The following is a 23,741-nucleotide window of genomic DNA, read 5'->3' on the forward strand; positions in this document are numbered from 1 at the left end:
AATAAATATATAATTTAAAAAAAATAATAAATATGATTTTTTCAGTATTTAATTAAATATAAAAATGATTATTGTTGAATTCTGCATTTGATCTTAATTTATCGTATATACAGCTGTTAAAAATATCATTAAAGTTCATTTGAAATATTTCATTTAATATTGTATGTTTGTTAAAAATAAAATAAATATTATATAAAAAATATATATTTTATAATTAATATCTATAAATATAGTTTATTAAATAATAAATAATAAAAATTTAATGATAATAATAGTATTTTCAGTGAATAATTAACTATATAACTTATTATTTATTGAATCCTACTGGCTGACTTCGCGTTACCGTATACACAGGTAAGCGGTCCCCCAATCTTTGCGCTCTATCTTAAGAAGGGTTGAAGGTACATAAAAGTACTTGAGACAAAAATTGAAGAGAATTTTCCATTCTACAATTTTTCTTACCACCTTAAATGTCATAAAGTGTAAGGGAAACGAGATATTTGCAGAAAACTCATTTTCGTGACCTTTGACCTTTAATATCTTAAGTCGCGGACACGTGATTATATGAGACTTTTGAGGTAAGTTTTATACCATCAAAATAAAGACGTATGCAAATTTTCAGCTTTTTATCTTTCATTCCGAGGTTTGCCCCCTTTTTTGCCTTATTTTACTGGATTATAATGGATCAGTTGTAACATAAACATTAAGCTTTTCATAACAGGTGGCACTATGTTTGCTATGCAACAAATGAAATACTTAATCGATTAATGTTTTTATTTTAATCAATATTTGATATTTTTAAAGTAATTTCGAATTTCATAGAACTTAAAAACATTTATTATAACAGTCAGTACTCATTCTAACCTCCAACTCTTTTTATACTAAAAAATCTTCACGTTGTCTTTTTAACACTGTTAAAAATATTTTCAAGAACACAAATTTTCGCTATTAACAAAAGGTTAAATTTTCACAGTCGATTATTGTAGAACAAAATATCGTATTTTTTTAAATTTTGCAACTTTTTACCGAATTAGAAACCGAGTAGTAGTTGTGATGTAAAAGATCAGTCTATCCATTTGATTCTTCTTAGTAAAAAATAGTTGGATAATGCTAGTAATATAGAGTAATTTTGGGTTTGTAGTTAAACACAAATTACGGCAGAAAATATAGTTTTAAAATTTTGTTTATCGATCGTGTAGCTCTTGATCAATTTTAAAAAGGTAGTTTTTGAATGATTGCAAACAAAACTGAAAATAACGTAGTGGTTACTATACAAGGTGTTTTATGTGAAGACTTTATATGTGAAGAATTTGGGAATAAACCACGATTTTACACGTAAAATTATTACGTTCTCAAAATACAAAACAATATACAAAATACAAATTTCAAAATAGGTATGAATCTAGCGTCATTCAAAATTTTAGAATATTGGTAATTTTATATAAATCTGTCACATCGTCAATTTTTACAAAGATTTGGAGATATCTTAAATCCAAAGGGCTTTAAGTTATGTCCAGCATATTCAAGAAGGGTTTGTGTTTTGAGAACGATGTCCAAAAGTAGAAATCAAAACTTCATCTAAACTTAATTTTAAAGTAAAATTGTGGCTTATTCCCAACAAAAATATTAAATTTCATTAAAATACCACAAGAAAATAGCTTCAGAATAGTTTCAAGCTTTGAATTAAAATCTCCCATAATGATAAGTACTTCTGTCAATGAAGGTTTAATTGGTTAAATCTTTGCGCAGAGTGCTTCCGATTGCATTTTATAAAATAGTATATCATTATTTCAAAATTAGAGTATTTTCAAAGATACCAACAAATGTACATTTGTATGCCAAGGGACAAATAATAGAAGAGGTAACTTTCATAACGAAACGAAAGATATCAGGATGGAAGGTGGAATAAAAAAATTGGCCGCTGGAGACCATATACTGCAAAAAGGTCAAGAGGTCGACCGCAAATGAGATGGAAAGATGACATTGAACAAAGCGCAGGTCCAATGTGGAAAAGACAGAGACAAATGGAGACAAATAGGAGAGGCCTATATTCAACACATGAATAGATTTTGGACTATAGATAGAGAGAACTTTCATAAAATATTTGGGAGCAAATATCAACAGCCAGTATAACCTAAAATAAAAAATTCTATCAAGAATCGAATTTTCACAAATCTGATTTTATCAGTTTAGACGAAAATTTGGAAAATGGTTCCTAATGACGGTACTAATTACTTGCCATGATGTGTGTGCACTCGCATTCTTTACATATTAGCAGTTGATTGCAGTTTCCTTTATCTTTGAAATTCCATTTTTACTAGTACACAGTGGGAACTTTTATAATTCCCCTATTAGCATATTTTTGTCTAGATTCCTCGAAGCATCATTTTCTAGTTGGGATTGTCTCGCTAAGAATTTGTAACCTTGTAAAAATTACCTATTTATTTGGTGAGTTTCTGAATGTGACTGTCTTCTGTCTTTGATTCTTCTTCTTCTTCTTCAAGTGCCCTCTCCGCTACGGAGTTTGGCAATCATCATTGCTATTCGTATCTTTGAAGCTGTTGCTCTAAATAATTGGTTAGATGTGCACTGGAACCAGTCTCTTAATTTGCGCAGCCAAGATATACGTCGTCACTTCTATCTACTTGGATATTTAACTGGAGCAATCGGTACTTTTTCCCTCTCATCACATGACCAAAATATTAAAACTTTCTTCTCTTGATGGTGATTAACAGCTCCCGTTCTTTGTTCATTCTTCGAAGAAATTCACTATTTGTTACTTTGTCTGTCCAAGGTATTTTTAAAATTCTTTAAAAAAGGTATACTCAAAATTTGTTGAATGGGTACTAAACAAAGTATACTTAAAAAAGTGAACGCGTATGCTTAAAAGTAAACCAAACTACTATGGCTAGAAGTCGCCCGGTATTAGGACGTTAACTAAAGAGTATTTTTAACGAGTACTTACCGTTGTAAACGTTAAGCACGATTTGCTTTGCATCGTGTGTGAGATGTATAACCAGAACATTTTTCAGGTTCAGACTTGCCACGGAAATTCTTTAAAGTTTTTTAATGGTTACCATCTAAAAACCACATTGCTATGGTTTTTGTTCACTTTCTCATTATCAAGACCTAAACGGGAAATAAGTTTTGAGTATATTTTAGCGAATTTCGGTAACCACATGATTTTAATTTATTTTATCTTAATTAATCTTAATAAACTTGAAAGCGACAACATTTTTGAATGGAGAATGAAAAGACCTTTCAAACGATATATCACAAGCCTATACTTCCCATTTTAAAAATTGGGGGTTGTACCTGTCATTCTAAGGAGGTTGAACGTAGGGGTTGCATTTTCACGTTAAAGAATGTCAAGTTATAATTTAAATTTGACTTATTTCGGGATTTTTTATAAATATGTACAGTAACCTAAATAATGAATTTATTCCATTTGGCTTTTACACACTGTATACAAACGGATGCTGAGAATTCCATGGATACAAAAAGTTACCAAATGGTGAGGTACTTCGGCATAAGTAAACAAAAAGAAAAACTCAGCATAATAAAAGACAAAATACAACACTTGTGTCATGTGTTAAAAAGTGAAAGATGTGAATTACTCCAAATCATATTGAAAGGTAAAGTGCAGGGCACAAGATCAGTTAAGATGCCAGAACTCGTGGCTGAGAGACCTGAGGAGGCGGTTTGACCGCTCATCCACAGAAATCTTTTCGTGTAGTAGTTTCCAAAGCTACAATTACCATTAGGATCACCAACCTTCGAAAGGAGACGACGCAATAAGAAGAAGTATATCATTATGAATCTTGTTTATAAAATTGAATTACTTATTTAAACAATTTCAGTCCCGTAGTATCCCCTAACATATTTGCATTTCACATAGAAACACCAACACTTCGTTTTAGTTGCTCCTAATTCATATTAAAATATTAAAATATAGTAATCATTGTAATTTTGTCTATAAAATAATCAACTAAATCTATATCAGGAAGAACTTATATACGTACGCAGCAATATTGATAAAAAAAATCATACATGAGTTTTCACGTAACAATCTTAATATTTATACAAAACATGAATTTATTACGTATTTTATAGGTTCCCCCATTAAAATATCTTGCAAAATTTAATGAACTAAAGCAGAAATGTGGTGGTGTACTAGAAGTGCTTCAAATTTTGAATAATTTTAGTAATTTTACCGAACCGTTGCTTCCCTTATCATCTATTTCCATTTCTCTTGCTTTACTCTTTGTAAACTTCTAAATTAGATGCCTGATTTGTAGACAAATATTTTTTATAACTGTAGAAAACATTAGTATTTAAACCAATACAATGATTTTATTTTTTAACCCCAATATGATACACTGGTATACTGGTGTAATCCATACGCTTCAGCTCTTTTACTACGATTTTATATAATCTTATATTTACGTCTCTTCCATGTTACATTGTAGTTTTCTCCTGGTCATGCTAATAAATAATTAGCCAAATATTGAGAAAAAGAAAAATGAGATTTATTTCCATATAATAAGAGACCGCATACCTGATAACTCACTTCAATTATTTGTTTACTTTTCGGTCGATAATCCTACCCATTTTGCTATTTCTAAATATACAGGGTGAGTTTTTAGTGCGACATCGGTAGATAATTACCTTGTGGTACAAGATATCCAAAAAACTTATTTAGAAAAAATGTAGGCAATGATGTTCTTCATACTTGGAAAATATGTGGAATTCTACAGGGTGATTAATAACTACTTGGTATAGCAAACATAGTTTTATAAATGGGACACCCTATATATTTTTTTATATTTATATTCTTCTCATAATTTTTGTTCTTATAATGTTGGGCTTTGCATTAATATACAGAGTATTTAACAAGTTATGACCACTTTTATTTCGAAATCCCTGTGAAATCAAAACCATGTATATAAAGAAGTAATGAATAAACTATTATTTATTTTATATATTAAGGTGAACAATACAATGTAGTTTTTAAATCAAGTTTAATTTAAATCATTGACTAAAATTTGTATGGAGGGTGAACTACAAAACAAAATTACGATTTTCTCAATTTTTTTAAATAGATCACCCTGTATTTTATGTTAATATTGTATTTATGATACTCTTGTATTTTTGTATCGCATTCCCTATATCTACTCTTATTATTTTCGGAGATATTTTTAGTTTTCTTCAAATTTTGGGAACACATTCAATTTTTCTAAGTAGAAATAAGTATTGAGTATTTAGTGATAAAATAACAATATTATTTTTATTCAATAAGTAACTAACAAAAAATATACCAATACAAACCATAATAATATGTAATGAATGTAACAATTATTCTGATAGTAAGGAAATAATTCTAAAGTAAATGTTCAAAATATTCACCTTCAACATACACATATACCTACAAGTTTGTAACCGCTATTCAAATGACCGAACTACATTTCTTAAAAATGGTCATAACTTGTTAAATACTCTGTATATTAATGCAAAGCCAAACATTATAAGAACAAGAATTATGAGAGGAATATAAATATGAGAAAATATAGGGTGCCCTTTTAAAAAATTATATGTTTGGTATACCACGTAGTTAAATCACCCTGTAGAATTCTAGATACTTTCCAAGTATGGAGAATATCAGTGCCTACATTTTTTCTAAATACGTTTTTTGGATATTCTACACTTGAACTCTTCTTACACTTGAAATTTCCGCGGAAGTTATATATGCTTACTGCAGTTTTCCGGGTTTGACTCCGCGTTGAATAATTTTGGTATTGATAAAAAACCATTATTTTGGCATATTCGACGTTTCGGCAAGTTCGCACTTGCCATTGTCAAGTCAGGTAGTAGCGCTTCTCGTTAATGCTTGAAGTTAACTGAACACAAATGTTTTCCGTAGAATAGACATCTACAGCATCACGTTCATCATCGTCGTTAATTTGTTTTTCATTCCATGACACTTCCCTCCCTAGAACTGTCATCAAATTTTACTTTTTATTTTTATTTTTTATATTTTCAATTTTTAAAACATTTTTAAACCTTATCTTTACATTGATGCCACACTTTTTATTTTGTTTAGTCAAAATGCAGGCTTTTGACCCAACTTCCTCTTTTTTGATACTGTTATTTTCATTTTATCTTGTAATGTCGAGTCTGGTATATCAAAACTTCGGCCAACTTCCCTTAATTTTCGTCCAGATCGCACAGCTTATATTGCAGCTATTAATTGACATTCTTCTTAAATATACTTATGAGGTAAATCCGCGCTGCGCGAAATTCCCCTACTTCGATTGAGCGGAATTGCCCAAAATGTATTCGCCTCGATCCAAATTAAATATCTGATTACACTAAAAACTATGTAGATTTTAGGGCAAATGCCGCACTACATTTAACTATAAAGTTTGTTGCTGACGTCGAATAATTTCAGTCACACTTTTATCTATGAAAGTACACCTCAGTCTTTGCAAATTCATGCCGTACTAAATTTTGTGCACAGCGTCTCGACCCACACGAACACATCGGAAAGTGATGCTTAGTAGAATTGCACAATTTATCATAATATGTAAGAGTTACTTTATTGCGCGGATTAACCCACTGCGCGGAATTCCCCCGTTTTCCCCTACACAGTTATTCACCACATATTACACCACATATTTCTACTTTAATTATGTTAAAAGCGTTAGAAGGTGCTTAAATTTGGGAGGAAATATAAAACATACATACTACAAATCTCGCCAATTATGAATGTGATCTAATTTAAACATCTTTTCCTACTCAAGTGTTTCGTGATGTGTTCTCATTACTCTCTAAGAGTCTAAAGCACTGTTACCACGTTTATATCAATAATCCATGTATATAAACATTATATGTATACAATCATATAAATAAGAATACTGATGCTGTAACTAAGCCATCACAGTGAAATATTTATTCAATTTTAGTCAGTAATTTTAGCCAAATATTATTTTTAGGTGATTTCGTAAGCTGTTGTAGAGAGCAGGTGTGAAGAATATTATTGGAGATATCGCCGCTTTTTCTGTATAATACCAAAGATCAACTCTCAGGATTTCTTAGTCAGGATATATACGAAACCATGCAATGCTAGGCTTTACAAGATTTTTTTATATAAGTACAGTTGAATATCTGAGACATGTAATAAGGATTATAAAGAGTGGAATATAAATATCCCTAACATCGACCTACAAGCTTCATTAGCTTGGTTTTACAGTTTACTTTAATGGCTATCGACATTGACTTCATTTTACCTCGTCAGAGGTCGCTATTAACATTTATTGATGCATTATTTGACTAATAATTGTCACATGAATGGTACGCATCGGTTTAATTCAGTCCTTTCACAAAGTCTTCACTGATGAAAGGTAAACCTTGAAACACGTGCAGGAGAATGGTGTGAGAATTGAATTAAATCGAAACGCAACTTTCTATTTTTATTTTACCTGTATAGTATTTTTATTTTTATTTATATCTAAAATCTTTCTCTTACACAGTGTGTAAGGCAAGACTTTTCAATTAAAAGGGTGGACTTTTGTAGTGCAAATTCTTTGATGGCTCGTATTTTCAAATTTTTTTACAACTTTAATCATCCTAGCTTAGCCTTCAAGGATCTCTGATTCTTAAAGAAAACGAGATCTTTGATGACGCTTGATTTAACGGCTGTAAAGAGTTTTTTGATTAGCAAGTCTACCATTTTCTTGGATTTTTACATAGAGATGACTGTTTCTTTTGCCATCATTTTTAGCAACTTAACTTTCGTAACGTAATTCGTAACGTAATTTATCAGCATAGGCGGCAATCTATATTGATTTATTTGTTAGGAGATTACCTCTTCCTATATTCAGCTGTCTTATCACATATTCCAAGGTCAGGTTGAATATTGTCGGTGCCAGCCCGTCTCCTTGCTTAATCCTTGGACTATTGTAAAGTTTTCAGTGAGCTCATTTTTAACTCTGACAGTTGCTATTGATGAATCCATTGTTGTTTTTACCAGTCGGATGTATTTTTGGGGGATATTAAAGCTCTGCAATATTTGATATAACTTGTTCCTACTAATTGAGTAGTAGGCTTGTTTGAAATCTATGAATATGTTGTAGACGTCAATGTCGTATTCCCACGATTTGTTTAAAATTTGTTTCACTGTGAATAATTGGTCAGTTGTAGATGTCCTTGATCTTTTATCATTCCAAATCTTGTTCATGAGCATATGCATTTGTCCTACTAGGTTTTCGCCACCTAATTTATATAGCTCAGGGGGGACGTTGTCAATACCTGGAGCCTTATTGTTCCTTTGTGCTCGTATTGCCTGTTTTACCTCTTCCATCGTTGGGGGTTCTATATTTTCGGTGTCTCCCTCATTGTGATGCATGTCCATATGCTCTTCTTTTTCTTGTGTCCCTAAAAGAGTTTGGAAATAGGTTTTCCAGACTGATTTTATTTCTTTTGGATCACTGGTTATTTTCCCTTCTTGATTTCTGCATAGATTTGTTTGGGGTTTGTATCCTTCTCTTAAATTGCGTAAATATCTGTACGCCTGTCTATTATTGTTGCTTTGAAGATTTTCTTCCATTTTCTGTATATTGCCGTTTTCGTATTTTCTTTTCTCTGTTCGGCATATTTTATCGGCCTTCCGTCTTGCATCTTGGTAACTTTCCCTTCTTTCTCTGGTTCTTTTTTCCATATATTTCTTGTGTTCTTCATTTCTTTTCTGTATGGCCTTATTACATTCGTCATTGAACCATTCTCTTTTTGTATTTTTCTTTTTCTTGCCTAAGATTTTTCTTGCTGCATCAATAACTTTTGTTTTGATTTCTTCCCAATGTTCTTCGGTGCCTAGACTGCCTGTGTCTGTCAGTGTTTTTGTTCTCGCTGCGGACAAAATAATGATCAAACTACTGGTAGCCAATTTTATAGGAGGACAATTCACTTGAAGAAGAAAATGCTAAGTACTGAATTTAGGAAAAATTCCAAAATTCATATTTCGTATTGTACAAAATATCAGCCATGACCTTCACAGCCCTTTTGGACAATTAAAATTTTTATTATTGTATCGTAACATATGCCCTCAAATGTCCACCATTTTCTGTTATTAAGAATTAGAAACTACGATTTAAAATGAAAAATCGAAAGAATTTAAGTCTTTCTATTAAATTTTTAACATGTCTCGTTATTCGGTCTCTTTGTCTTTATTAACAACTAACTGTAAGACAAAAATGTGATAAAATATCAGAAATAAAATACTGAATAAAAAAAAATTAACAGAATTAATATTTTTGTTGGTAATCATGGGTTTTGTAAAAAAAATTTATACTTGCAAAAAAATATTGATCATTGATGATAATCATTTAATATCTATGATTCGTAATAAGCAACAAATGTATTTAGTCGATGGCTTATTTACAAAATAAATAATTAATATTATATATTATACAGTTACAAATATTTCTAGTCCGATTTGGCAACAACGGACCTAAGAAAATTCATTTTTAAAATCATATTAGAGGAGAATTACTAATAGGATAAAATAATTCATAACGATCTGCAATAGGAATACAAAATACAAATTGCTATGTTATTATTTAGCGTATGGCTCAATACATGGAGTAAACACAGTAATAATTGTAAAAAACGTAAGTACATAATTCAAAAATACAAACATAAGATTATATAAAAACGAACATAGACAAAATACAAGATAATACAAACAGATAAGGTTATATCTTTAAGTCAAGTTGAGCTATCCATTCAAGGCTTGCAGGCGTAGTTTTGAAAAAGTCTTTTGGGTCCCCTCGATATGCCCTCAACTCACACGTCTCCACTATGTGTTGGATGGTTTGATCTGGAGCTCCACAGTCGCAGCTGGAGGTAGGCTGTTTTCCCCATTCGGTTTAGGCTCTTCCATATGTTTCGTGGCTGGTCGAAGCCATCAGGCTTTTGGACTGGGTCAATAAGGTTGGATACTTCAGGTGGGGCTTCCTCAGTCCACAGCGTGCGCCATCTGGAGGTAACATTGAAATCATCTGCTGTTAGCTGTTGGGCTGTTCTTATGGGTGGTTTTCTGGATGGGAGTCGGTTTGCTGCTAAACTCGGCATGTCTTCATGGATTGGAAGTTGCAAGTTGCTATTTACTTTCGAATACTCCGTTACCAAGGCCTTTTGTCTTCGTAGAATAGGCGGAGGAATATGGCTAAGGATCGGAAGCCAATATAGTGGAGTAGTCTTGATGCAGCCGCTAATCATTCTCATTGCTATATTAAGCTGCGTATCAACTATTTTCACATGATGACTATTTAGCCAGACCGGTGCACAGTACTCTGCCACAGAATAAACCAAACTTAGCACATATGTTCGTAGTGTGTCCGCAGATGCGCCCCAGTTGGTACCACAAATATTCTGGATAAGGTTATTTCTACTACTTATTTTTTGTAGATGTTTTTTAAACGAGAGAGTCCTGTCCAAGGTAAAACCCAGATATTTTGGGTAGGGTTGGTAGGGTAGTGCTACATTTCTCATTTTGACCTCTAATTTTTGGTTTGCCTGTTTGTTATTGAGGTGAAAACAGCTTACCTCAGTTTTATTTATGTTGGGTATCAGGCGTCATTTTGTGAAATATTCATATAGTTTGTTGAGGTCGTTTGTCAGCACGTTTTGAGTAATTTCAAACTGTTTGTGTTGTACTGCTATTGCTAGGTCGTCAGCGTAGCCAAACTTTCTTTCATCAGTGTCAGGTAGGTCCGATATATATAAGTTGAAAAGCATCGGAGCAAGGACTGATCCTTGGGGTCCACCTCAATTGCTAAGTTAATGTGTGAAAAGAAGTTGTGTGAAAATACTTGACAAGTTTATTACACAATAACTACTATCATAAAAAGTAACTGAATGCAAATTCGTTTTAATTTGTTTCACATTTTGTTCGATCTATATTTAATTCTCAGAATTTTTCTGGTTAATGACCTTAATAGTCAGATTTGAAAAATTCGGCATAATATAAAAGAAATCAAAGAGGAGAGCGATTAATTAAATTCACTATTACATTACCAACAACTATGAACAACACCCGATTTAAGCATCATAAGCCAATTAAGCTAAATTGTTACTTGACACAACTGTATAGAGGGTGTTGACAGTTGAAATGTGTAGTATGGGATATTACAAAAAGACTATCATCTAGGGATTCATTAATTTTTTAGTTGAACTATTCTTAAATAAACAATCAAAACCTCAATCTCATTACTTTGCTACGTTTTTAACAAAGCTTTTAGCAAACAAAATTATTGAAAATTGTTTAAACAGGAGTGTTGTAAACAAAGAGTACTTTTCGTTGCGACTAGAGTAAGAGGAGTGGGGCTATCCGAATAAAATGCCAGAAGCGTTTTCCAAAAATCCTCCTTTTTTCTACAAATATTTTTTTAAGACTAAAAAACTTGATCGTTCAAATTTAATAAGAGTATTAGGAAAAATTGTTTAAAAATAACAATCTAATACTGTTTATAAATAATATTTATTTAATTTAATTGTATTTTTAATAAAAAAGTAACAAGGAAAAGCGACTTGAAAATCTTACAAAGACTGTTTAACTAAGCTGGCCCATCTTTTGCATACAATTCAAGCACAATAAGACCCTCTGTGGTTCGGATCATATTTTCCTTATAGCCAAAATAGAGCTGAAAATGTAAAGTACACAATAAACACGTATAGTCAAAGAAGTTAACAATAAGAAACGGTAAAAAAGAGTAGTGAGCTTTGTTGGTTACAGATGGTTATGAATCTTCGTTAAAAATGATTTTAAATAGTGAATTCTCCTCCAATATTTAGAATTGTACATAACACAAGGCAGAAATAAAAAAATGTTACCAATAAGTCCGTAATTGCCAAATCTACAATGACCGTAGGTTACGATGTTTTGAGTAACCTTAAACTGTTGTTATTCCACGGGTTTGTTAAACCGTACTCCTTTTAAACTGTGTTCCAAATATATGTTATTATTATCCAATACTACAGTCTAGTCTAATTTGAAATTGGGACCACTTAAGACTTTAAAAATTTTATCCATTGAACTCTTACTCAATTTCTTAAGAGTTTTTACAAAAAATAACAATAAATCTACAAACTATTTTTATTATTTTTAAATAATTAATTGTTTGTAGATGTGAGTCAATTTTAATGGGTAAAAAATAGAAAACTATTACTATAACTTAAATGACTGGTGTCGGGAACTACGGGCTTTATTGGATTTTGTTATATTGATTGGAAGGTAAAATTGAAGGAAAAAGGGCCCAAGGATGAAGAAATCTCCTGGCTTGCTAACCTGAGAGCATGGTATAGAAAGACCTCAACACAGAAAGACAATCACTTCGTTCTTTGTTATATTTGGCCCCAACTCTTGTACTTTGCAACTGCCCACATTTTTCTGTTGTATCTCATCTTAGTACAATTTCTTAATGTATTCCGTCAACTTTTTACCTTTTTGATGTCAGGTATTACTTTTCTCTTTAACCAAATTTTTTAACACATTCGCGGTTGCACTGAAGGATTTTTTATATCTCTTGGCAACCATCATAAATTTTGTAGGGTTATATCTCAACTCTCGCTATTGGTTTGTGTAAACATTACAATGTTTCACGTCTAAAAATTGGTCAATGTATCCGTTGTAATCTCCCAGGTACTCATCCAGCGTTGCAGAGATATGAACAAAGACGTGTACATATGCTTTATAGACTACGCAAAAGCATTCGATAACATAAAGCACGAAAAGATAATTGAAGTTCTCCATAAGATCGGAGTCGACTACAGAGACATTCGAACAATAGCGAGTCTCTATTGGGGTCAAACAGCTAAAGTGAAAGTAGGATCTACATTGACCAATAAAATTGAGATCAAGAAAGGGGTACGACAGGGCTGTATCTTATCTCCTATTTTCTTTAATATATACTCAAAAGAAGTATTTAAGACAGCGCTGGAGGAAAGCACAGAAGGCATAAAGATAAATGAAGAAATAATTAATAACATAAGGTATGCTGATGACACTGTGATTCTATCAAGTAGAAGGAGGAACTGAGTTGCCTAATGAGTAAGATACAAAAAACAAGTGCACAATACGGACTCAGACTAAATATCACAAAAACCAAATGGATGTTAGTAAGCAAAACCCAACAACCACCACAGCAACTGATATTAGACAATGAAAGAATTGAACACGTGGATTCGTACATCTACTTGGGAACAACAGTTAACTCAAATTGGGATCAAGCGAAGGAAATACGTATAAGAGTAGAAAAGGCAAGAGCATCGTTCACTAGCATGAAGCAAATTTTCACCTCTAAAAGCCTCACCCTACCTCTCAAAATTCGATTTCTGAAATGTTATGTATTCCCGGTTTTGTTATATGGAATGGAGGCGTGGACAATGACCGCAACATTGATGAAAAAAGTAGAGGCCTTCGAAATGTGGGCTTACCGACGTATATTACGTATATCCTAGACTGAGCACGTGACCAACGAAGAGGTACTACGCCGGATAGGTAAAGAGAGAGAGGTAGGAATAAGTATAAAGAAAAGAAAGTTGGAATACTTGGGTCACGTTATGAGACATAATAAATATAGAGTACTACAGCTGATCGTTCAAGGGAAAATAGACAGCAGAAGGGGTCCAGGGAGGAGAAGACACTCGTGGCTCCAAAACTTGCGGCAATGGTGCGGATTGACATCTGCTGAACTATTCAGATCAAAGTAAACAAAGTCAGAATAGCCATGTTGATTGCCAACGTTCGGAACGGACAAGGCACATGAAGAAGAAGAATCTCCCATTCACTTTAACCCAATATGGCTTTCTGTCGTATAATAATTTTCTCTCAGTAAATTATGAATGAGTGGCGTACCGGATATCCCTTCTAGGTCAATGTGGCTCTGTAGCAACGGCTTTTAAAACAGGAATTCTTGGGCTTGGACAAATTGGGGTCAAATGCCCAATTTGTTGATAAATAGAATGGCCCTAATGACCCTTGAGGACTGTACTTATTCACCAACGCTTTTGTTCAATATCACACCCAATAAAGACGTGGTAAAAAGTTTATCTGGTCCTTTAAGTAAGATTAAAATAATAGATGAGTTGAATAAGTACAGGTGTACAAACATACAAATTTAAAACATTTCAACTAAAAAAGAAAACCTATCTACTAAATTTAAGAATATTACTCACGTAGATGTGCTGCATTTACAGTGAGGACGTGACTGGATACCTTGGTCACTACAATACTCACACCGGCCTCTACTACCTTCGTTATTTGACCCAATGGCTACCCCTATTACCTAAACGTTTGTCGTCTAAAACACCAAAGTTGTACTTTCGATGCTTTTGTAATGATTTCAAGATTGAGTTTCTCTTCTTTGGTTCACATTTGTTCATATTTAGTCATTGAGAGACTGACTTTTGAAACTCATACGTGCTCATCTTTTCAATAAGGTCACAGTGTATATTGTATGAATTAACAAATGCAATATCTAAAAATCCCCAAAATAAACGATGCTACCATTTTTTTGATCTACGATTCATACCATAGGTGGTACCAAGTTGATCAGCATGATCTACCCCACCCATATGACGATTATAATCATTCGAAACTACTGGACAACTTATATCAGATTTTGAAACATCTTTATATGTTCTTTGGACTGATGTCTGTTCGGTTTCATGGAAGTTAGTTGCAAAGTTCACGATTCTATTGTCCTTCCATTGGTCCGAAAATACCTATGTTTGTGTTGGAGTACCTGTAATCAAAGTCTCCCCTTTTCACAGCTTTATCTTCGGCGAAACTCAGGAAAATCCATTTTATTATCTAAGTTTTTGGTCAGATAAGCATCAGATTTTATATCTTCGTTTTATAGTCTTCTGGGGATTATATCGTTTTAGAGCCGACCTACCCTTGAAAAGTATCATACTTTCATTACCAGCGACCCTTCTTGTTGTGTTGTGGAGAGTTTGAAAATTCTGATTGAGTTTTTCTATAACTGGGCGTAATGTGTATAGCTTGTCTCTGTTGTTTTTTGGATTGTCTAAGTTATTGTTGCAATGAACATTTGCCAAAAATTTTCTCAAAGCGATTACGTGACATTGCGTTAGTAACTAGAGAAATTCTTAAATCGGGACTTCCATTCCAATAATGTGTCCAGTTCGGCAGAAATTAATACCAATGAAACAGAGGAGCTCTTTTTCCGTGAAATCCTATTGTATATTTCGCTGGATAGCGTACAAATTACTTTGGTAAGTGATATCGCCTATGATGGAGCTAAGAACTTTTAAGAAAACGCGGTAGGAGTTTCAAAACTATCAAACAGTTTCTCGACCACACCTTCCGGCTCTGGATAATCGGATATTTTGGTTTTAACACTACATTTCTTCCATCTACGAGTAGGTTGTTCTTGAACTTCATTATTAGCAGACTCTTCTGCTTCAACTTTTGATAAACGTAGCTTTCTGTTTCTATTCTCAGTGTTTTGCTCAAAAGATTTTCTTGAAGTACACGCTTCCACCGATGCAGAAGTGATAGTGACTGATTTGCTTGAAATTGTTGGAGGGAGCCCAATATCTTATAAAACAATATCCTGTTTCTCATCATTTTTACCATCGAATTTATTTTCAAATGTATTTGGATATAAAGAATTAGATCATGTGGCATTATCGTTATCATTCACTTTACTCCAAATGATCGGAGACAGTCTAATATCTTGTAAAATACTCACAAATCGAAATCTGTCTCACTATCATTATCACTTTCCTCTATATCAGTGTCAAAATTATTTTCTAAGGGTAAGTCATCACCTGCCGTAATTTCTTTGGCTATGTCTTACAATTATGTTTCAGAAAGAGGTTTTTTGTAAAACCATTTTAAGTTTTTATGCTCCATATTTGCGGACTCTGAAACAAATACCGTTTTTGTAGGCAGAAAATACGTAGGACTTCTGTGTACCGTCAGGCAGAAGCGAAACAAATGAAATATATAAAATATACAAGCGTTCAATAGAGATAAAAAAATCTCAATGAAATAAAGTGGTATAATTTTCAGATTAGACTAAACTTATCTTAAAATCAATTCAGATTGTCCCATGTTGTTCCATTTATATTTAAGGTATCGACATTAATGTTGTTTGGTTGTTAACAAGAGGATTCGGTCTATAGAATATAATAAAATACAGGATTTGAGATGTAATCCACGCCTGTAGTAAAAAAAAATTAATCATATTATATAAAAGTATTGGTAAAAACACAATAATTATACTATATTTTATATTGGAATCGAATTTAAGGCCAGATATAGTGGATAAAGCGTATAATGCAGCAGCTGTTTCTTAGTTAACAAATGCAAAATGTATATTTAAGGCAAACTAAGAACTTTATATATAATAGCACCTTTTTAATAGAAACTGTGATCTAACTGACAGCTGGTGCATCTATATTTGGGTAAAACTTGTCATTTTTAAGACACAGATACTTTATACTGAATTATAATAGTTATATTAGAGTGTATGATCATCTAAAGACAGCCAGTTGTCGATATGCTTCGTTTCATTAACGAATTTAAATCTATGAATAACAAGCATTGTATAGGCACTTCTTTATATGTTACAGAAATAAGAGGTTCAAATATTTTACGAAGTATCAGTCTAAAAGATGGAAAACTGGAAAGTTTTGTGGTAAATTTTACACGAGATGAGAGTTCCTGACCATCTGTTAGCTCTGGCAAGAGTGTTATATATGAGATCATATCGAAATATAATCTAGAAAAATCACTTCAAAATATATGTGAAACCTTTAACAAGATCAGAGAGGAACATCTAATAGAAAATAAAGAAAAGAGAAAAAGTTGGATGAATGACAATATACTGCAACTCATGGAAAAAAGAAGAAAATCAAAGAATAACAAAAGAATGGACAAAAAGATTTAGAGACAAATAAGAACCGAAATACGAAAGGCTAAAGAAAATTGGTTAAAAATACAGTGTTAAGATATAGAGTTGTTGGAATAAAAACACGATACATTGAATATGCATAAAAGGTAATACAAGCAGCTGATCTTCAAAAATCCAACACAGTTAGCAAACTGCAAGATCAACAGGGGAACATTATTAAAACAACATATACATACAAGAACTCTTTGATGATATATGTAATAACCACTTACCAATCACATCAGATGAATTTGAAAAAGAAATATCACAACTAAAAGTTGGCAAAGCTCCTGGACCTAAAAATGCATATGCTGAACTCATAAAGCTATTTAACATGGACGGTACTCAACAACTAACAAAAATATTCAATGGCATATATTTAAACGAAGTAATACCAACATCATGGCTGAAGTTAACGTTTATTGCTCTACTAAAGAAAACAAAATCCGTATCCTGCAATGATTTCCGGACCATTAGCTTAATGAGCCACATTTTACAAAATACAGATTGCAATGATGGTCGCCATCCGACATCCGAAACGGATAGGCTCTATAAGAAGAAGAAGAGTCTCATGGTGGATGAAGAGAAAAAAGTTATTAGAAAAAATAGTACCAATTGCAAAGGAAAAAGGAAATTTAGTTTATGATTTGGTTTAACGAATTCAGGAAGATCTTAGTAGATTATATCTAAAAATCTATTTTCAAGACATTAATAAAGTTTTTAGACTTTGCTTGATCAGTTATAAGAAAAACCGTAACAATATCAAAATTAAAGTCAATGTTTTATGTAGATTTCTAATCCAAACTTCAAGTAAAACCTTTTTAATTGCCTTCTTTAATAATTCCCAAAAAAATATTTTTTAAAAGGGAAAATAACATACAAAGAAAGTGGCTATTTTTTGTTTCGTTCTTTCGATCAAAATGAGTTCCCAAATTCTTTAAAACAAATCCATTAGTGAGATTTTTGGTATTTTATTAAATATCTGTCTTAACAATGACATAGTATACTAAAAAAATATTTATCATATTTTTTTAAATATGTAATCTATCTATCATAAAATGTATAATACAATTTTTCTATTTAGAAGCAAAAAATGTTTTAGTAAAATTTTATACAAGGTATTTTATAATTCTAGTATGTTTAGATACTGAAGGGAAGTACTTTAGAACAACACTAAAAGATATTAAAAATTTCATTAGGTGCTCTCAATACTCGATACTTTCACCGAAAATAAAAAAAAATCGAGTAGGCTGTTGGTTCCTAATTTATTTATAGTCATATTCCAGCGTTTATTGGACTATTGCAGGGTCCGATGCAATTTATTTATAGTAAACAAGCTTTAAATTAATTTATTTTACTTTTTACTCTTCCGAATTTAATCCAATAAATAATAACAATTATTTAGAAAATTGCTTTAGTTTTAGAAAGAAATATTTTTTTTACTTAAAATCTCCAAAAGTTATGTCGTAAAATATGTGTGTATAGGTTTTTACTTTTTTATTTCTTCTTTTTCTTTTTCGTCTTCATATCTCAGGCAAGGCACCAAAAGCCTTTAGTACCACAGTACTGCAACCTGTCCATTTATCAGATATTTATGTTCGCCTCAGAACGCTAAGCGAATTATATACCTATTTTTTTGTAAATGATCAAATATTCGTAAATGATTTGTATGGTAGTATCTGCATCATCGCTCATTAACTTTACCTATGTTGTATAATTGTTTTGGAAGTCGAAGAGCCCAATCACTATTTCTGTAAGCGTTTTAACTCTCCCTTTCCAATATTCTTCTGGATTTTACCAATATGATAGTATTCTACTCCAACCATATTTTATTTTATTCGCTTTTGTCTTTGTGTATCCTTCTGTATATACCCCCATAATTTTTTTCAAACCACTTTTGAACCTTATATTTTAAAGCGTGTCTAATAACGTCACAAAACGATTCTGGACCCACAAAACTTTCTCTAGACTCATATTTTGCTAACGAGTCTGCATGGTCGTTCCCTTACAACCCTTATTCCTTTTTTTGCTTCTTATTTGCGCATATCTCAACGGAGATTGGTAATTATTACAGCTTAATGGAGGTGCAGCAATTCTGATAATCTTTATAGTTAAATTATGATTAGATTCTGACTAGATTAGACAATATTATTAGACATATTTTGATTTATATCTCTGCATCTCTGTATCAGTACTTGGATACTAAACAAAGCTTCTCTCGTGCCCAAGCTACTCTTAAATTTTTTTCTATATAATGTCCTATATATTCTGCTATGTATTACTCGCAGGAAAATCTTCAAAACGTGACTCATCAGACTTATTATCTGATAATTACTGCATGTTGCATGATGTTTCTTTGCTAATATGATAAATTTCGACAAAGCCATTCAGTTGGTAACATCCCAGTGTCATAAATTTTGTTGAAAAGACCACACAGTGCTTTAATTTTATTTCTTCCAGTATTTCAGCGGTATGTTTAATATTTCATCGGAGCTAAGTGCTTTTCCATTTTTTCCCTTTGTATGGTCCAGGTAACCTAAGTTTATGTTATAGATAGATCTACTGTAACAATTATTGCATGGTGTTTTACTCCTTTAAATAATTCTAAATTATTCTCCCGTAACGGCAATGTCATCCGTTAACATTGTTTCTGTAATATCCATGTTATAATATCTTGCCGCAATGAGCCAGTCGTCAACGTATCCAAATTTCTGCGAAGTTGTCCCAGGTTGGTCCACGATATATAAATTAAACAGTAAGGGTGCCAAAACAGATCCTTATGGTATTCCGTTGTTAAGTTTCATTTAGACACTTTTAAAGTTGCCTATTGTGACTTGAAAAGGTCTGTCGGTGAGCATGCCATCAATAAGTTTAGTTATGTTTTGACACGAGATGGCATGGATTAGTTTGCAGATTAGTCCTTGTCTTCAGACATATCGTATGCATCTGATAGGTCAATGAAAGCAACGGATGTTTTTTGCTTTCTTTGAAAACCTGCTTCAATATGTGTTATTAGGGATAAGATCTGATCTGTGCAGCTGCGGTTAGGTCTGAACCCTGCTTGCTCAATAAGTATCAATTCAAATATGTTTCTACTAATTCTGTTTTAGATTAAGCGTTACAACAGTTTATAGACATAGATGAGCAGTGCAATCGGTCAGTAGTTTAGGGGCTGATTATTTTTCTTTTCTGGTTTTAATACGGCTATAATGGAGGCCTTTTTTAATTAATGGGGAATTTCTCCTGATTTTAACATATCTGTATAGAAATAAGCCAGCCATTTTCTAGCATATTTGCCACAGTGGAATAAAAATTCTGGATGAACTTTATCGGAGCCGGGTGCCTTTCCAGACTTAATTTCTAATATTGCTGAAATAATTTCTTCTGGAGTAAACTCGTCAGAGTATTTAGATGTAGGCGGGCATGCATACTTTAGTATTTTTAGTTCTTGTTTTACTTTGGTGGTGCGGTCATGATAGGTGCTCTTAAGGTAGCTACAATGTAGGAGGTCACTCTGTTGGGAGCTATTGGTACGTTGTTTTTAGTTGGGAATCTGCTACTACCAAGTTTTCTAAGTAAAGACCACGCTTTTCTGCTTGATTTACGAAAGTCTAATTTTTTCACAGTTTCTATCCATTTTTGTCGTCACGCTGCATCCAAACTGTGCAGTGGTTCGCCCGCAATTTCTCGGTCTTAGCTTTCGTTGTATTCTTGATACAATTGATTGATTTCTCACATTTTTCATCCCATCCTGGGACATACTCTTTACGATATCCTCTGGGTCTAGGTTTCTTCGCTGTAGAGCTAATCACGTCAACAAAATGTCATGTCATGTTGGGGTTATCCATCCCAGACATTTGTCCAATCTCTCCGTAAAAAGTCGCCCACTCTACTTTTTGAAAGTTCTACCTAGGCCGAGGAACCACCATAGCTGCACCAGTATACCAATATAGCTGCCTGGCTATCAGTATAAATATTAATTTTCTTTGTTCCATAGTCTCCCCTTGTAATTGCATGAGTGCAGCTAAAAATGTTTTGAAATAGCAACCATTTTTTGAAAAAAAAAACAGTTTTTAATTGAAATCATAATTTTTTTAAATTCTTTTTAAGAACTATTTAATCTTTTGTGTTTTAAAGTATTCCTCTTTGGTTTTGATGTGAATTGAAAAGTAAGATGTACTTATTTGATGGTTTGGTAAAGGTAGTGTAAGACGCTAGCACAAGTATCTTATTTTTTCATTAATTGATTTCGATATATTTACTACCTATTACCCATCAGATTGATTAGTTCCTATGGAGCTTGTCATTTTATTATACTGCGTATATGTAGCTAATTTTTTTACTAATTTTAATAACTTATATTTATAAGAGTTTTGTAATTACTAACATATCGTTTTTCTTAGCAAGCTTATTTGAAAATTGTTTAAAAAGAGATATATTTTTAGACTACCTAGATGGATCTAAAATTAAAAAATTTGTTGTTGCAGAAGCTTGTAAGGAAAAACTTGATTTTGTGTTCGTATATTGGTAGTATTGTCCACTTTTATTATTTTTCTAGTCATTATATTTTAAAATTCGTTATTTTCGAATTACTTATAACAGTAAATTTTAGACATTTACTTAAATATTTTACTGAAATTTGTGGTGATACGTCTGATGTCGTCAGCCCAACGTGTAGGTGGTCTTCCTCTACACGTTGGTCTGCTCTTGACCTCCAATTTGTAATTTTGCTCGTCCACCGAGAGTCTTTCATTCTCTCTACATAGCCTGCCTAGTTTTATTTCAGTTCCGCTATGTGTTCCACAACATCAGCAATACTCGTCCTTCTTCACACATCATCGTTTCTTATTCGTTCCATTCGTCTCTGTGCCACTCTCAATTTCGAAGCGGTAGTCTTGGTTAAAGTCATAGTTTTCATCCCATAGGCCACGACCGGTAAAACGCATTGGTCAAATACTTTTCTTTTGGTTGGTAGAAATCTAATTTTTTTCTCCAATCTTGATGTCACTAACCTAGTGAAGAGCTTGTATATATGGTTCAATAGGCTAATATGTCCATAATTATCTAGATCCGTTCTATCTTCTTTTTTATGCAAAAAGATGGTTATAGCATTGTTCCATTTTTTGGGCACCTCTCTTTTCTGCAAATATAGATTAAATAGTTTCCTTAATGTATTTAATAGCATATCTCCTCCATTTACAATAGCTTCTATTACAATTCCATCCTCTCCTGGGGCTGTTATTTTTCTACCTTTATTTCTGGCATTAGTTCGGAACCTTGATTCATGATCTGTTTGGTCTTCTCGTATACTTCCATGTAATTCCTCGTAAAACTCTTCGACGACCTGTATTAATTCGTTTTACATTTCAATTCGTTCAATTTTTTGCGTTGAAATCGCCACATAAAATTTCGATTTCTTCGTCTTTATGGTCCGTTGTTGGAGCGTATACTTGGATAATTTTGAGTTGATATCAACTGTTCAACTTCAGAATAAGATATACCACTCTAGATCATATAGTTTGGATGTTTATTATCTTGTTCGCGTGGTTTTTATGGACAAAGAAACCGATGCCTCCAACTGATGTAGTATCAAACTTATCTCGAAAAACCTGGAAAAGTCAGAATAGAGTTAAAAAAGAACCAATACAAAAATGAAGAACTGAATAATTTAGAAGTTAACAGATCATCCAAACTCAATCAATACTGACTGATTTATGAATAAAAACTAAATACCAATTGCTCATTTATTATCGTACCAAACACGTTTTTTTATTTAAGTATTTGACTTATATTTGACCTCGAAAAGTGGACAAAACTCCATCGCCATTAATCTGTGATGTTTAGTTGTATTAACATTTTTGTTCTCATTGGTGTGATACACTTGTTAGGCATTGTTGAGATGGACCTATAAATGTTGATAATACGGAATTTATATTGTTGTTGAAAATATTATGTATACTAATATCGGTTTAGAGAAATTTATGGAAATTTATAGGCAAAGGATATATAACGGATAGATATGAAATATCACGATATGTATTAAGAAAGCAGAATGTGTATGCGTTGTTGTGAACATCATTGTACAGTTTTTTTAGGCTGTGTTAGTCGAATAAATATAGATAAATATAAATTTATTGTGTCTTATTTTATTCCATCCTCCTTAGAGATTTTAACACCAAAGTGATATGCAAACAAAAATTGAAAGTGAGCACAGTACTGCGACACGATTGGACTCCAAATAAACACAGAGAAAATCAAACTCTTAAAAATTAATAACCACCCAAATAATAAAATAATGATAAACGGTAAGGAAGAAAAAGAGGTTGACAAATTCACATATGTGGGATCAGTCATGGAAAGGAACAGGGGGTGTTATAGGATATACAGATGGATATAGATAGGATATACAGAAGAATAATAAAGGGTCAACAAACATTCAATGCTTTAAATAAAATTTGAAGCTTTGATTTCAGAAACAGCAAAAATTAAAATCATTAATAGTTGTTGATACAGTCGACTCTCTTTAATTCGAAACTCGAGGGACTCTTAAAATATTACGAATTATTGAGTGTTTGAAATATCAAATCGTTCGACATTTGTGATCAATTGTTATTTAGTAACTGTTATTTTATAACGATGACAAAAGTTTAGAGATACATCCGTGTACATACATGTATGTATTCATAATGTAAATTAATCCTTCGAAAGAACTGTATTATACTTAAAATTTTATTTTAAATCCTTTATAAAATGTATATAATA

The 23,741-nt window shown here is 32.3% G+C and overlaps 1 protein-coding gene across 2 annotated transcripts in view; it reads left to right on the top strand.

Annotated features, from left to right (window-relative positions):
* axed (BTB/POZ domain-containing protein axundead) overlaps positions 1–23,113 on the top strand; it is an 87,106-nt gene extending 63,993 nt beyond the window's left edge. For both annotated transcript variants that reach the window (XM_072542675.1, XM_072542674.1), the window contains exon 5: positions 6,993–23,113. The gene's annotated coding sequence lies outside the window, so the exon portion shown is untranslated. The remainder of the gene's footprint in view (positions 1–6,992) is intronic.
* Positions 23,114–23,741: the final 628 nt, after the last annotated feature.

This window comes from Diabrotica undecimpunctata, chromosome 9, assembly GCF_040954645.1.
Source record: "Diabrotica undecimpunctata isolate CICGRU chromosome 9, icDiaUnde3, whole genome shotgun sequence".
Classification (NCBI taxonomy): domain Eukaryota; kingdom Metazoa; phylum Arthropoda; class Insecta; order Coleoptera; family Chrysomelidae; genus Diabrotica; species Diabrotica undecimpunctata.